The sequence below is a fragment of the Pongo pygmaeus genome, chromosome 23, assembly GCF_028885625.2.
Source record: "Pongo pygmaeus isolate AG05252 chromosome 23, NHGRI_mPonPyg2-v2.0_pri, whole genome shotgun sequence".
Classification (NCBI taxonomy): domain Eukaryota; kingdom Metazoa; phylum Chordata; class Mammalia; order Primates; family Hominidae; genus Pongo; species Pongo pygmaeus.
In genome coordinates, this window is record NC_085931.1 from 526,090 (window position 1) to 541,752 (window position 15,663).

Here is a 15,663-nt window from a genome sequence, read left to right on the forward strand (position 1 = left end):
ATAATTTCACACAGCAAATGAGATAGATTAAAAAATAAATCAAATAGTACAAAACCTGGTTCATTGTTGCTATGATATTTAAACTCACTGTTTGGAAGTCTAAAGACAAACAGGAAGACTAAAAAAAGGAATATTGTTGAAACCAGCAGAGAATGTTACTGCATCGTAACGACCAAAAAATATTTTTACTCACTATTTTTACAGTCATTTTATTAAATAACCTTTTGTATTCTCACTTTGTGCAGAAGTATAGAATGATTCTTTGGGTAAAAGATACTGAAAGTGAACTTACATATTTTAGTAATTGGTTACATCAACACGATAATGATTTCCGTTATATAATCATTAACGTATAAAGGAGTAAAAGTCAATTCTGGCATCCGAAGAGATTCTTGGTAAGGTGAAAGAAATAATTTTTAAAAATCACATTAAGATGATTATTTCTATAGTTTCTTTGAAAGTCTGATAAGTAGGGTGAAAGACAAAGAATAAAAGCAGAGGAAGAAAAAATTCAATAGTTTTAAACTGCTTTACAATTATAAACAAAAAAGGATTATAAAGAAAATTAACTGACAAATGAGGAAAATATTTGCAACAAATTTAATAGGCAGTGAGTTTTTACTCTTCATATGTATCTTGTATAGAATTCACAGCACTGAAGACCCCAGTAGAAGAATTGCGAACAATCAGATCTGAATAGAAAAATGGACAAGGGACATTACCAGATAATCTAAAAACTAAAAAGGAAAGGAAAAGAAAAACAATTGTTATTCTAGTTAACTACTAAAATGCAAATTAATAGGATATTTTTTTTCCATATCAGGTTTTCAAGTATTTTTTTAGAGTCATAATGTTTAAAAAAAAATCCATGTGACAAAACATACTCTGTTAATTTGAGGTAAGAATGTAAATGGAAGCAGCATTTTCTGGAAAACAGTTTGATGATATAAGAACTTTATAGTTTATACCCTTCGATCCAATAATTTCTGGGAATTTTTTCTAAGGATAAATCAGTTTTATGTACAGAATAGATGTAAATAGAACTATTTATGATAAGCGAAAAAGTAAGTTTTAGTAATGTATCATTGAACTTTATAACTAAAGAGGTATAATTGAAGAATGATGAATTTTGGAAATATTTGTTACGTAATATATAAGGTACAATGTTTATATTAAAAAAGCAAAATATAAAACTAAATTTAAAACTGTGCACAGCACCGTGCCCAGCTAAATTTTTAAATTTTTTTTAGAGATTGGGTCTCACTCTGTTGTCCAGGCTGATCTTGAACTTCTTGCCTCAAGCAGTTCTCCCATTGGCTTCCCAAAGCACAGAGATTACAGGAGTGAGTCACCACTCAGCCACGTGCATCTTTTGAACACTTGTAATATGTCCAGTCTGAAATTTTAGATATGTACACACCCACACACATACACATGTCCTGTTTTGATGTTCTATAATTAATTTTCTCTCAGTTTTTAACTTTTATCTATCTTATTAATGTATAGAATTGCCCTGAAATCTGGCTATGGAAAATATCTTGGTATAAATTCAGATGAACTTGTTGTTGAGCGTTCAGATGCAATTGGACCAAGAGAACAGTGGGAACAAGTCTTTCAAAATGTAAGTGCTGTTATTGTTTATAAAATCTTCCTGTCAGTTTAACAGAAAGTCTGTAACAGTCAATCATAATATATTTAAAATGAAAAAGTAGGATGAAATAGTATAATACATTAAACTGGAATAAATCAGTAAGAACATAGAGCCTTAAAGAGATCTCAAAATATAGTGCAACAAAAATAGCGTTAGTACTTTTGCCCACAATTATTTCTGTATACCCTTAGTGCCTAGATATGGATCTCATTTCCATTGAAGAACCAGTCAATTTTAGGTCTCAGAGTAGGAAAACAGAATACTTCCTAAGTATCTTCTTTGTAGCAGAAATCATGGATGCTTTCAGAAACATTACAGACTGTAAGCGAAATGTGGAGCCAGCTAAGACCAAGTTGTGACAATTTGCGTATAAAATATAAATAATAATAGTTCATTGAAGTAAATTATCTCTAAAAGACTTTCAGTTCATAAGCTAATAGTTTATGAAAAGATAGTTTTAATATAAGAAGAAAAAAGATAATATACTAATTCTTCATTTTAGTAAGTAGACAGTTGTAGTATATGGATGTTTTGTTAAATCTTTGTTGATACAGAATACATAATTTCCCTTTTCTGTTTGTGTGAGAAGTAAAGATTGAACAAAAATATATGAGTGCTAAACTGTCTTTAAAAAGTAGATCACTATATCAGAAACAGTAAGGACCAGTGGGCACCACGCAGAACAAGCAAATAGAAGATAAGCTCAGCCTTTGAGTAGCAGCTTTGGTAGTATAAAATAATGAACTGAAAATAGGAAGTCAGCAGTGTTTTCTAAGATGACAGATTAAACAAACATCCTACCAGAAAGAGGTAATCACTTAGACTAAGTTCCTCATCCCCTAGGATAAAATCTTAAGTCAGTGACTTGAAAACTATTTTGACCTAATCCATTGAGAGATGCATTTTTACATTGCAGCCCAGCACACACATATGTATAACCGAAGCAAGAGTTGTACTTAACAATACTTACTTATCCATGTGTTATGCACCTTGATATTTCTTATTCTCTTTTATCTCTTCCTCTGTTTGTCTGTGTGTATTCCTTCCCCCCCACCCCACCCACCCAATACCGTTCAGGAAACACTACATTGATTTCATTACCTGTAATGTGTTGCAACCGCTTTGTGATGATCCTACTAGCTATGATGAGATAATTCTAATAAAAGTTACACCAGTAGAAATGCCAACATTTCATAAGGCCTGGGTGATGACTTAGAGAGTACTAATAATACAACACTTTAGGAAAGTTCATTTCATTTTATTTTTAGGAAGGACACTAAGTTTCAAAAATTTAAATTTAAATGAAGGAGGGTCTTAAAACTCTATTGCAAAAAGGACTCAGCTGAATAATCTCTGGCACAGGTTTAAATCGCCCGGACCACACCATGTGATGTCAACCGCCATGTTCCAGGGCTCACCAGGAGCCATCCAGATGAGAGACCATCCAGCCCTTGTGACTTTACTAAGATATTAAATCCATGTTATCAGCATGTTTTTAACTGGATGTGATATAAGGTTAACATATTTTGTAATCATTGTATTTATAAATATTTTGTCTAAATGTTATGGTATTCCAACTTTTCGAAAAGAATCAACGAAATACAAGTTATAAATAAACATTTTATTTGTTACGGGAGTTAAGCTAACCAAATTTATAACCGAGATTTAGATACACAAGAAAATCACTTTTTAAAGTTTTGTTTAATAGCAGTGTAATACATCAAACATTAAACAACTAAAAAAGTGTATGAATATTTATTTTCACACACAAAAGTCCCTCAGACATTGATTCTTAAATTCAAAACACCAAAGGCATTGTATATACCTTTTCATGTTTTCTAATTCTGAAGAAAATAAATGTTACTTAAAATGCTAATATTTGAATAAAGTATGCATTCATAATTATGTTCTTGTCTTTAAAGTTAATTTTTGAAACAGAACTAAACAGTTTTATCTTCAATAGATCTTTTAGAAAGGAAGCAATCCTACCTCATCTAATTAGAATTTAGTCCTACTAGGAAGATACACTACAAATGTTTATTGTGGTAATCTTTGAATAGTAAAATGAAAGGTGATTTTGGTTTCCTTTTCTATATGTTCTTGTATTATATTTTCCACGTTCCATTCTTAAGTTCTTTTCTGTGATTTTTAAATCAGGGAGGAAAAATTAATTCAGTCTAAACACTTAATGTTTCTTCTAGAAGAAGTATCCTCATGGTTATTTTGTTATTTTGTTTCACTTAGGGGAAAATGGCTTTATTGGCCTCAAATAGCTGCTTTATTAGATGCAATGAAGCAGGAGACATAGAAGCAAAAAGAAAACAGCAGGAGAAGAAGAAATGATCAAGGTAATGATGACATTTTATACAGATGACTGCATTCACACATGCGATGTGACTGTATCTCTTTAAAATGTTAAATCATCATTTACTGTCACTTTAAAGATTTAGTTAATAGCTTTTTATAATGTGCTGTTTCAAATAGACTCATTTTTAATTATAAATCCCATAGTGGATGGCTTGTTTATACAATGTGGTAGAGAAATCAGTGCATCTAGGAGCTACCTTGCCATTATCTCCGTGGATTAGTATCTTTTTCTGGTAGTTCCACATGCTTTTTTTAAGCTTTCATTTTCCTATTTTCTTGCTTGTATTTTAAAATCTAATTTTTAAAATAGATAACATGTACACGTGATCCAACATTTTTAAATAAAAGCATATGAAGATGAAGACATATGCCTGCCATGCATCTTACTCAACTGAGTCCCAGCTCCTGTTCCTCTTTCCCTTTGTTTGTTTTTTTATAGTCTCCTAAAATTTCTTTATAAACATATGAATACATTTATAATTTTCAACTTTTTTACACTAAAGGCAGCCTCCTCTATAGTCTTCTCAGCTTTTGATTTTTTTTTTCCTTAAAATGGTATCTTGGAGAGTTTTCTACTATTAGTTTGAATGTATAAAATTTTCTCATTTTCTTGCTTTTCTTCTCTTTCTCTCTCTCTCTTTTCTAACAGCCACATAATATTCCATTTTAAGGATGTACCTTAATTTATGTAGTCTTTTATAGATGGAAAGTTAGGCTGTTTCCAGTCTTTTGCTCTTAGAAACAGTGCTGCAGTATGTAACATTGAATATGCATCAATTTGTACATGTGTGGGTGGACCTGAAGATAAATTTCCAGAAGCAGAATTACCAGGTCGGGGTATGTGCGTTTGTATTTATGTAATGCTTGAGCTTCTGTGATGATAATCACTCTATGAAACAAAAAATCATAGCAGAACTTCTGGGGCCTTAGCCCTTACATTTTAAAAATATTTTTATTAATAGTACCTGTCTTCTTTGCATTAGGAGAAACATGAATCACATAAAACATGATTTTTATTTTATGTTTAAAATGTGTGTGCCTCACTAAGCTGGAAATAAAAGTTCCTTATTCCAGGCTAAATTCCCTCATCTCTAGTCAGACGCGTTATCCATTTCACCAGTGGCCTGTGCCTTCCCTATTCCTACAGTTTGTTTTACATCATTGTAAAAGTTAAACAGACATCTTCATATCAAGGTGAAATTCTAAATAATACTGTTAATATAACCTAGATAAATCAGGTAGTTAACTGGAATTTGATGAAAACATTTAAGGTTTAATTTCTTAGATTCACAAAAGCCACTGATCTTTAATGATAAACATATACCAGGATGTGTCTAAAGAATAACTCCCCCCTTCTTGACACATGGTTTTTCTGTGTCTTGGCATTCCAACGCAGTACTGAGCATCGTGAACCTTGATTTGTTTGTCTCTGTTGGGAATCACAAGTTGCATCCAGTCTGACCCAGATTTGTTGGCATTGTGGGGGCCAGAGTGGAAGGCTCTAAGAGAGGGGGCAAAAGCCTTTTCTAAAATGCCCTTCATTCTTATAATTAGAGCATAAAAATTTATGTTACATTTCTCTCTACTGCCAGTGTAATTTAAAAGCATCTCTCAATTCTCTGTACGTGCTTCATGTTAGATTTCCGGTCATATGTTTGATTTTCTTTTTAGCATACTCTTGATTTCAGATAATTTCAAATCTAAAGCTCAAACAATTTCAATCTAAAATGTAGATATTTTCTTACAGTTAGAGAAGTGAAATGCTATATTTTTTCACTGCATGCATCCGGCACAGGCGTTGTAGTCTAGAATTTCCATAATGCTCCTGTGAGGTGAATGTGAGCTCAGTCTTACAGACAGGAAGACAGCCTCTGACGCTCCTTACATCCTCGTGGTTTTTGTCAGTCAGTTCATGGAAATCACAGTGATTTCAAGGTGTGGTAAGACAGGATGTGTACCCAGGCTCAGCTGACTCCAGAGGCCACTCTCAGTATTTCATAGCACATTGCTTCTTAGGAAACAGATCATTGAGGAAATGCAGATGGCTTTGTGACTTGCATTTAATTTAATTTGTTTATATTTTATTGTATCATGTTTAAATTTTTTTCATCTGGATATCATCACAAAAGCGTTATTGAAGGCAACAATTGCAAATATATATGCAGTGCTGTTCACTTATACAAAGACACAAAGATACACAAAGATTGCATTTTTCACTATTTAAAGCAATTTTCAGATGAAATACAAAGTTTTCTGGGTCTCTTTGGTTAGTCAAGTACTTGGAAGCTCTGAACAGTGATTATTTAGGACTCTTTCCATACCATTTAATTGCAGGCTGTCCTAATTAATCTCTGTCAGCCCTTCACTTTTAGGACCTTGCCTTATCTACCAGAACACAGATCCCTCTTACTAAAGGTAGCATTGTGTTACAGGCCCTAGCAGGGAATGTTTTGAGGTCTGGGACCTCTCAAATCAAAACTGTCATGAAGATGTTATTGGCACAAACATGTTATTTGTCATCACTTTCTAAGCAGCTCTGAAACTGGACTCCGGCCACAGAGATCCCTTAGGAGACATGAATCCTTACCATTGCCCATTGCCTGTTCTGTGGGTGATCTTAATTGTTGAATGCAGATTAATTAACTTATGACATGTGATAGTAAATATCTGTCCAACTTAGGAGGACATAAGAAGCTACTAAAAGAGGTGGGTTCCAATTAATTAAAAACAAGTTGTGTAATGCTAAAAGTTTTAATAGTTTGGTAATAGCCTGTGCAATGTAAAATAACTATTGAGCTTTCAGTCTGATCAAATGACATTTGTCTACTAGGGATAATTTGATCCTAGTGTATTCACTTGGAGGACAAAATTAAATTAATGATTGCTTTATTGCCTAGCAGGATCTGATGTATAAAATGTTTCTGAAATAATTTTGTCTGTAGTGTTTCTGACACAAGGGCTGAGGAGGAAGAATGTGATAGCACTTACTCATATAGATTATATATATGAAGTAAAAACACATAGCCAGAACCGGTCTTTTTCTGAATATTATTGCTCAGTTAATTTTTTCTTCTGCATAAGAAACCATCTCAAATGTTCTTATGTGATATGTAAAGTGGGGAATGTGGAAAATAAACATATAACCCATTGGATTCTCTTTTCCAATATCTAGATTAGATCCTGCGCTGAAAGAGAAACCAAGAAAAAAGATGACATTCCAGAAGAAGACAAAGGAAATGTAAAACAATGTGAAATCAATTATGTGTATGTATGCTTTTCCTTTTAGACCTACACATTTGACAGTGAAGTGCTTCTCAAAGTGCTTTCAAAATAAATTACCTAATTAGCTGGGGATGGTGGTGCATGCCTGTAGGCCCAGCCACTTGGGAGGCTGAGACAGGAGGATTGTTTGAGCCCAGGAGTTCAAGGCTGCAGTAAGCTCTGATCACCACAGCATTCCAGCCTGGGAGAGAGGGCAAGACCCTGTCTGAAAAAATGGAAACTCATGGACAAGAAGAGGCAACACAATGTAGCCTCTAGGACAGAGTACTGAGCTAAATGCTTTTTTTTTCTTGAGGGTTCAGTTTTCCTAATCATCCTACCAGCTCCCAAAGCTAGTCACTAGGGTTAGTCAATCTCTCTATTCATTCATAGAATGGGCGTGATGCCAGTCAAAGTCTGTGCTATGGCCAGGACACAGGGGACTCCAGCCAGCATGCCCTAATAGAAGTGGGGCCTTGTGCTACCCAGTCAATGAGTGGCCCTGCTCTTGAGAGGTCACAAAGGTCATCTTTGTTGTTCAGAATCTCCAGCTTATTAAAAAAAATACAGTTACACTTTTTTTTCTTCCTCAATATGGAGTCTCGCTCTGTCCCCCAGACTGGAGTGCAGTGCCACGATCTCAGCTCATCGCAACCTCCTCCTCCCAGGTTCATGTGATTCTCCTTTCTCAGCCTCCCGAGTATCTGGGACTACAAGCGCATGCCACTATGCTCGGCTAATTTTTGTATTTTTAGTGGAGACGGGGTTTCACCATGTTGGCCAGGCTGTTCTCGAATTCCTGACCTCGAGTGATCTGCCTGCCTTGGCCTCCCAAAATGCTGGGATTGCAGGTGTGACCCACTGTGCCTGGCCTATAATTAGACTTTTTAATATGTAAAAAAGAAATTAACAGTATTTATAAATTTAATAGTAAATATGTATAATCAGAGTTTGAGGTATTTTTCAATGAAGACATTTTCTTTGCAGAAAGAAATTTCAGAGCTTCCAAGACCACAAAGTTAAAATAAGTAAAGAAGACAGTAAAATTCTTAAAAAGGCTCAGAAAGATGGATTTTTGCATGAGATGCTTCTGGACAGGTAGCCATTTATTTACTTAGTTCCACTATTTTCAGTAGCCAATAGAAATGGCATGTAGAAAACCTATATTCTCTTAAATTACTGTAGTTTTCAAATTTTTGTCTTTATTTCTAATTTATGAGTGTGGCAATATTACCTAAAGAGGGCATCATGAGTTTGGGAAAAGACTGTCAAGAAAGAATATCTAAAAATTATAACTGATTCTAAGTATATACTTTAAGAAATTCAAGTTTGACTGTATCTACTTCATAAATTTATCAATATCTTTTTATTACTATTACAACCAGAGTTAGAAGCAGTTTGACTAATATAAAAATTATGTGGATTCTGTTAGAGTAGTTCGGGTTCCTTAAAATAAGCATAGATCAACTAAAAAACTAAGAATAAAAGCTAAACAAGTGAAATTGAAGCAGTTTTATTGTAAGATTTGGAAGAGTGCAGGATGTTTATCATAGCACATTATTAATATTTATCACTCTTCCTATGTAGATAAGTAATGTCCTAGAGTTACAAAGTAGAAAAACAGAGATGTTTAGCTGTGAGTGTACAAGTATAAATCAATTAAGTGCCAGATTTTGATAATCACCAGCCGCTCATTCAAGTCGTATGTTCCAAAGTTACTCTTACCCTTTTTTTACATTACTTGATAAAGGCAACGTTTAATTACATATTTCCTGTTAACTAGCTGGTAGATTTCATACCTAAAATTAGTAAATAATGTTAAGAATTTTTTTTCAGCTGAGCAAATGAATATGTATGTAGTTGTAAGAAATCAAGAAGATGTTATAAAATATAATCAGGATGTGGACCCTAAAACGGAATAACCTCTATGTCCTGTAACTTTTATCACTTGTAATAATACAGCATTCTCACCCTGTTAAATGGAAATTTAGAGCACCATTAAATTCTGGAATAATTAAAATTGCTATTTGGATTGAAAAAGCCCTTAGACAACATTTATTGAATATTAGGAAATAACTTTTATAAGATTAGAATCCATTTTTTATAGAAACCAAATTTAAAAGTATACATATTTTAACATAAGTGTAGTGGTAACACAGTAACCAAAATTGAGCACACATTTTTAAAGCTTTTTATATTTATTAGCAGTTGAATATATATGGCATCTTTTACATAGATTAATTTTACTATTTTTCTTTGTTTTAACAGGAGAGCCAAATTGAAACCGACAGATACCGCAAATGACTGGGACTTTTGTTTCTGCCTTATCTTTTTGTGTATTTTTCTGAATAAAATATTCAGAGGAAATGCTTTTACAGAGTTCTTGAGTTGTTGTGAAATTGTTGTTTAGCTAGCAGCTAGTTTAACCAGGATTAAGCAAGTTTTATCAGGATTCTTCACGGATGTACTTTTTAGCTAACTACAGTTTTTCATATGGAAATGAAACTTACAGTACACACTTAACGTACCACAGAATTTTTTTCTGGATTTCCTGTCCTGAAGCATGAAGTGTACTAGAAACCAATTCTTCCTGCGCTACTTGTGGAATCTTTCTTACTGGATCATAATCTTACTTTACTTTATACAATAGATGCTTAATCAGTGCCTTTAATAGGAAGTGAGAAACTCCCAATCCAATCAACAAGGCTTTGATTCTACCTCCTAAGTACTACTCAGATCACAGACAATCCAAATATCAGAACTAGGGGGCTGGGCAGAGAGGAAAAATCATCTATTAGGGAGTGGGACAGAAAGTGGAAACATTACAAAGAAGCAAGTGGGCTCAGGACAGAGGCGAGGGTAGTACTGGGGAAAATCCCTACTGAGGACAGGTTTGCCACAGTGGATATGTATGTGATGCTTTTGTCCTCGTGGGCTGGGATGGAAGCTGATAAAGAAGTTCAGATGCTACGTGTTGCTTAGGTCTGCTTTGTTGAAGCCTGTCTCTTTCAGAGTTCCTAAACACAATATTCCCGTGGCATCTAATTTCAGTGAGAGCTCCAAATCCAGGCCGTGTATCAGATGCCACGGGAAATTCTGCCTCAGGACTGAGGTTGGTTCAAGCATCTGGATGATGTCAAAAGTCCACGTTGTGTGCTGGCCTAACCTGAAAGACCCTATCTAGTTCTAGCCTCTAAATTCCTTCTGTCACCAAATTTAGAGTTACATGGCATCTGTACAAGCTAGGTAGCTGAGGCATGGGATCAGCCCTATAAAGGAGCTTTTGGAGCTTTTGTTGTAGGTCTAGATTCAACTTGGCACTCCAGTTCCAATAGCTTGACTTTCTCTTATCGTGTGTTCTGATCCTTGGATTGGGAACAAAGTAACCACTCTGATCCCACAAAGCAGAGGTTCCGGTTCCCAACGGGTGACTATTTTGCCTCCCAGGGGACATTTTTGGTTTTCACAACTGGAATACGGTGTTAGAGGGTAGAGGCTAGGGATGCTGCAAAGCATGTGGCAGAATCCTGTTCCACCCAGAATGCTAACAGTGCCAAGGTTATGGAGCCTTCCCACCCAAGGGCTTGGTCTATTCCTTGCTTCTGTCAGCTCCCTAACCCTTAAACACAACAGTTCAAATACATATGCATAAGCATCTCCTAGGGACCTGCACTTTTCCAATATCGACTACTGAGACCCATCCGTAGAGATGCAGTCTTAGGAGGTCTAGGATTGGGCTCAAAATTTGCATTTTAACAAGTACTCCAAGTCCTTCTGAAGCAAATGATAGAAACCACACAATGAGGAACACCGCCGTCAAGAGACTGAATCTTCCTTCCCAACACTAGCTTGGTATCTGAGACCATCTGCCTGCTGACTGGCTTTCCTGTCACAAACATTCTGCATGTAGGCACAGTGTGTTCCTGGAGTCCATGTTAACTCGTTCACCCTCATGTTCCCTTGGTTCCTGTCCCCAGTCCAGCGAGCAGAACTGATTACAGATCTTGACAACAGAAGATACAGATTTAAAATAACTTGCCTGTTCCCGTGGACTTTATCCATTAGTGAAGGAGGACAAGTGGACCAGGGGAGAGGGTAGGTGGGGGCTCCTTCCCTATTCCTCCCATTCCACTTTATACAAACCCCAGCTAGACCACTGGGAGAGCAACGGAAGTTAAGAATGACTGCATCTAAATATTGTCATCTGGTCCACTCTTCTTCCATCTTGTACACAAGGATATGAGTTTTGTTTAAAGCACTACTGAAACCAAGATAAACTCTGGCTTAGTAAGATCCTGACGGATCAGTCTAGTAATCTTATCAAAACCAAGATTACCTAAAAGCACTAACCAAAGGAAAAGCTCCCTCACCCCAACCTATGACTGCTCACAATTTTCAGATTGAATCATTTCAATTGTATTTTAAGTTTCATTGACCCTTTACCACCTCCAAGCTGCTCCTCAACACAACTGATTATTATTTTTTAATTTTGAAATCTTTCTCACTTCTAGAATTTCCACTTGAGCCTTTGTTATTATTGTAGTTTCTTCTACTCTGCTGTGATTTCCTATCCATTTATTTTAAGGGTTTTTGGGGTTTTGATTTTAATAAGAATTACAACAACTACTTTAAAAATCCACACTAATTCCAACATCTGGGTCATGTCGAGGTCAGTCGCTATTGATTGCCTTTTTCTTTGAATATGTTTCTTTATATGTTTGGTATAATGGGATTGAATTCTGAAGATTGTAAAACTAGATTTTATTTTGTTCCTCTGAAAATTTTGATAATTTTTTGTTGTATTTGTTGTATTTTGTTTGATTTTTTATATTGTATACTTTACAATATATTTTCCTCCAATGATTATAACATTTCTATTTCTCAAAATATTTACGTTTATGTTAACAATTATACAAAGTATCTTGGTGCAGTGGCTACCATCTGTAATTCCAGAATTTTAGAGGCCAATGCAGGAGGGTCACTGGAGCCCACGAGTTGGAAACCAGCCTAGACAACAGCGCAAGACACTGTCTCCACAAAAATTATTAGGGTGGTGCAAAAAGTAATTGCGGGTTTTGCCATCACTTTCAATGGCAAAACCCACAATTACTCTTGCAGCAACCTGATTAAAAATAAGCTGGGCATGGTGGTGGCGTGTGCCTGTGGTCTCAGCTATTTGGGAAGTGAAGGCAGAGGTGGGAGGATTCCTTGAGCCCAGGAGTTCCAGACCAGCCTGAGAAACTGTCTCTATGAGAAAAAAAAATTAGCTGGGACCACGTATCTGTGGTACTAGCTACTTCGGAGGCAAAGGCAGAGGTGCCAGAATCACTGGAGAACAGAAGCTCAAGGCTACAGGGCACTGTGATTGTGCCACTGCACTCCAGCCTGGGTGATGGAGCACGACCCTGACTCCAAATAATAATAATAATTACAAAAAGGAAAGACTTAGAACACCAGGTTAAAGTTAAGTATTCTAAAATTTAGCTGACTTACTCTGTTCTCTATGAAACAGGTTGCCACAGAAAATATATCATGCCCAGTTAATCTTAAATTTCAGATAAACAAATACTTTTTTCAGTGTAAGTATATCCCATGCAATATTTGGGACATGCTTATACTAAAATATTATTCTCTGTTATCTGAAATTGAAATTTAACTGGGTATTACATAATTATAGCAGCCTGACCATAAAAGATATGTAGGCAGAGCAAAATTCTACTTTAAACTTCAAGCTTTATAAAAAATGCATTATTAATCAAGAATTATTATTTACTGAGACCTGTGTAGATCCCCATATTTATCTTTTTAAATGTGGAACTAGGAAAGCTACATAAAGAACATTTATAGAAATAAATGACTGTTCTATAGAGCTGAAAAGAAAACTCTAGCTTTTATTTGTCTCCCCAAAGTTAAGCTTTATTCTACATTTGAATAAACAATAAAATTACAGCTCAACTTTGGAAGCACAGATCATAATGTAAAAATAAAGTAAAGATCCCAGAAACATTTAACAGGCAACAAATATTTCATATCATCTTACTATAGCAACTAAACCTATAATAACTTAGAACGATCCATTAATTATAAGTAAAGAATAAATCTCTTACAAAGCATAACTATTCATATTATTGACCATCATAAGGTAAATATTTTAAGTAAAACGCCATGAAAACTTTACAGAAAGGAGGGAGTTGCAGACACAGTCATTCTTGGATTTCTTTCAACACCAGGCTTTCTTCCCTTTTGACCTGAACTGGGAGTTGAATATTTCCTCTCTTTGCCCTCTGACCCTCTAGTCTCTGAAGCATCTTTTGTACTAGAGATGTGTGCAAAGACTTCCTGGAAATTTGGTTTTGTAAATTGTCCTGTTGTATCTTCTAGGCACTGCAGTGATACAGATGTAGAGCTGTTGCTCTTGCTTGTATAAGTGTAACATTTTGATTCAAAAAAGGAAGTAAAAAGAAGAGAGTTGATTACATTTGGCTACTGACATTAATAATAATAAATAATAATTGTACTTGTAATATAAACATATGAATGTTTTAGTTCTAAGAATGGCTGTCCAAATAAGAAAAGTATGTAAAAATAATTAATGTCTATTATAATTACTTTAACCAAAGAAAAAGTATAATTTAAAGATGGCAGTTTCAGGATCAAATTGCAGCAACTGGTGAAAGTAGATATTAGTCATATTTATTAAGTGACACACAGTGATACTGAAGGCACTTATTTCTCAAGAAACATCATTTTTTCCCAACAAGAACATACTACATCCTAGACATGAAATGAAAATAAGCTTTAATTTTCACGACAGGACGGTGACACTCAGAGAACTGAGGTGGTACAGATCCATTAGAGGACCATATCCATGAGTCTATCAGTCTCTACTCTAGGACAGAGCAAGAATTTTTAAAGAACCTCGGTGAAGTTTCCTTTTCAAAGAAATACAGAGATTAAAGCCTTTGAAACGTAAATTATTTTTCCAGTTATTACATTGAGGACAAAGTTACAGTTGCAAAGTTAAGATTTTTATAACTATCCCTAAAACTGATTCTCAGTGACTCTCTTGATCTACATATGTTAAGGAAAAAGGCAAGATGAAGATGTGTTAAATATTTTCCAGTTTTTAAAAATCAATTATAATAAAATGTATACCCAAATAATGGTTAATTAAATGACGATGAAAGTATGTTACAGCAGATGCCCACTCATCAACATGCCTTGAAATTAAAGGTTTATAAGGTGTATAAGGGCAAAGTTTTTGATGTTGCCATTACATTCACAAAAGTATCTGAGGCACGCACAGCATGAAGTTCACTAAGTGCTTGCAACATAACCAGCACAAAATTTTGTTGAAGAAATAAATGAATACATTTGTATAGCATCTGTTCAAAATCTCTGATGTAAAAATGAAAATAATTTGAAAATATGCAAAACTGAAATTTCCCACATATGGCTGCCAATTCGTACAAACAACAAGATGAATTTCAAAATGAAAACATGACAATAAAATCAAAGTTTCAAAATGGCTGGCCTTTTTTTACCAAAACCCATGTTCAAATAAAGGAATAAGACATCAAGTGTTTTGAGAACCAAATTTTACTGCTGCTTTTCTAACACCCTGTTGTTAACCTGAGCCCCCATCCTCTAACTGCCAATAACAGATTTTCATTATAAAATACAAGAAACAGTCCAGGTGCCTGTCAATAACAGATTTTCATCATCAAATACAAGAAAGAGACAGGGCATGGTGGCTCACAACTGTAATCCCAGCATTTTGGGAGGCTGAGGCGGGTGATTCACTTGAGGTCAGGAGTTTGAGACAGGCCTGGCCAACATGGTGAAACCTCATCTCTACTAAAAATACAAAAATTAGCTGGGTGTGGTAGCAGGCGCCTGTAATCCCAGCTATTCAGGAGGCTGAGGCAAGAGATTCACTTGAACCCAGGAGGTGGAGGTTGCAGTGAACTGAGATCGAGCCACTGTACTCAAGCCTGGGTGACAGAGCAAGACTCTGCCATAAAAAAAATAAATACACAATATAACAGAATCTCTGTGACACATTCAAGGCGGTGTGTATAGGGAAATTTATAGCACTAAATGCCTACAAGAAAAAGCAGGAAAGATCCAAAATTGACACCCTAACATCACAATTAAAAGAACTAGAAAAGCAAGAGCAAACACATTCAAAAGCAAGCAGAAGGCAAAAAATCACTAAAATCAGAGCAGAACTGAAGGAAATAGAGACACAAAAAACCCTTCAAAAAATTAATGAATCCAGGAGCTGGTTTTTTGAAAGGATCAACAAAATTGATAGACCGCTAGCAAGACAAAAAAAGAAGAAAACAGACAAGAATCAAATAGACGCAATAAAAAATGATAAA

General features: G+C 35.1%; 1 pseudogene; it reads left to right on the forward strand.

Moving 5' to 3' along the window:
• The first annotated feature begins 1,375 nt into the window (after positions 1-1,375).
• Positions 1,376-10,483, forward strand: LOC134739225 (protein FRG1-like; annotated as a pseudogene).
• Positions 10,484-15,663: the final 5,180 nt, after the last annotated feature.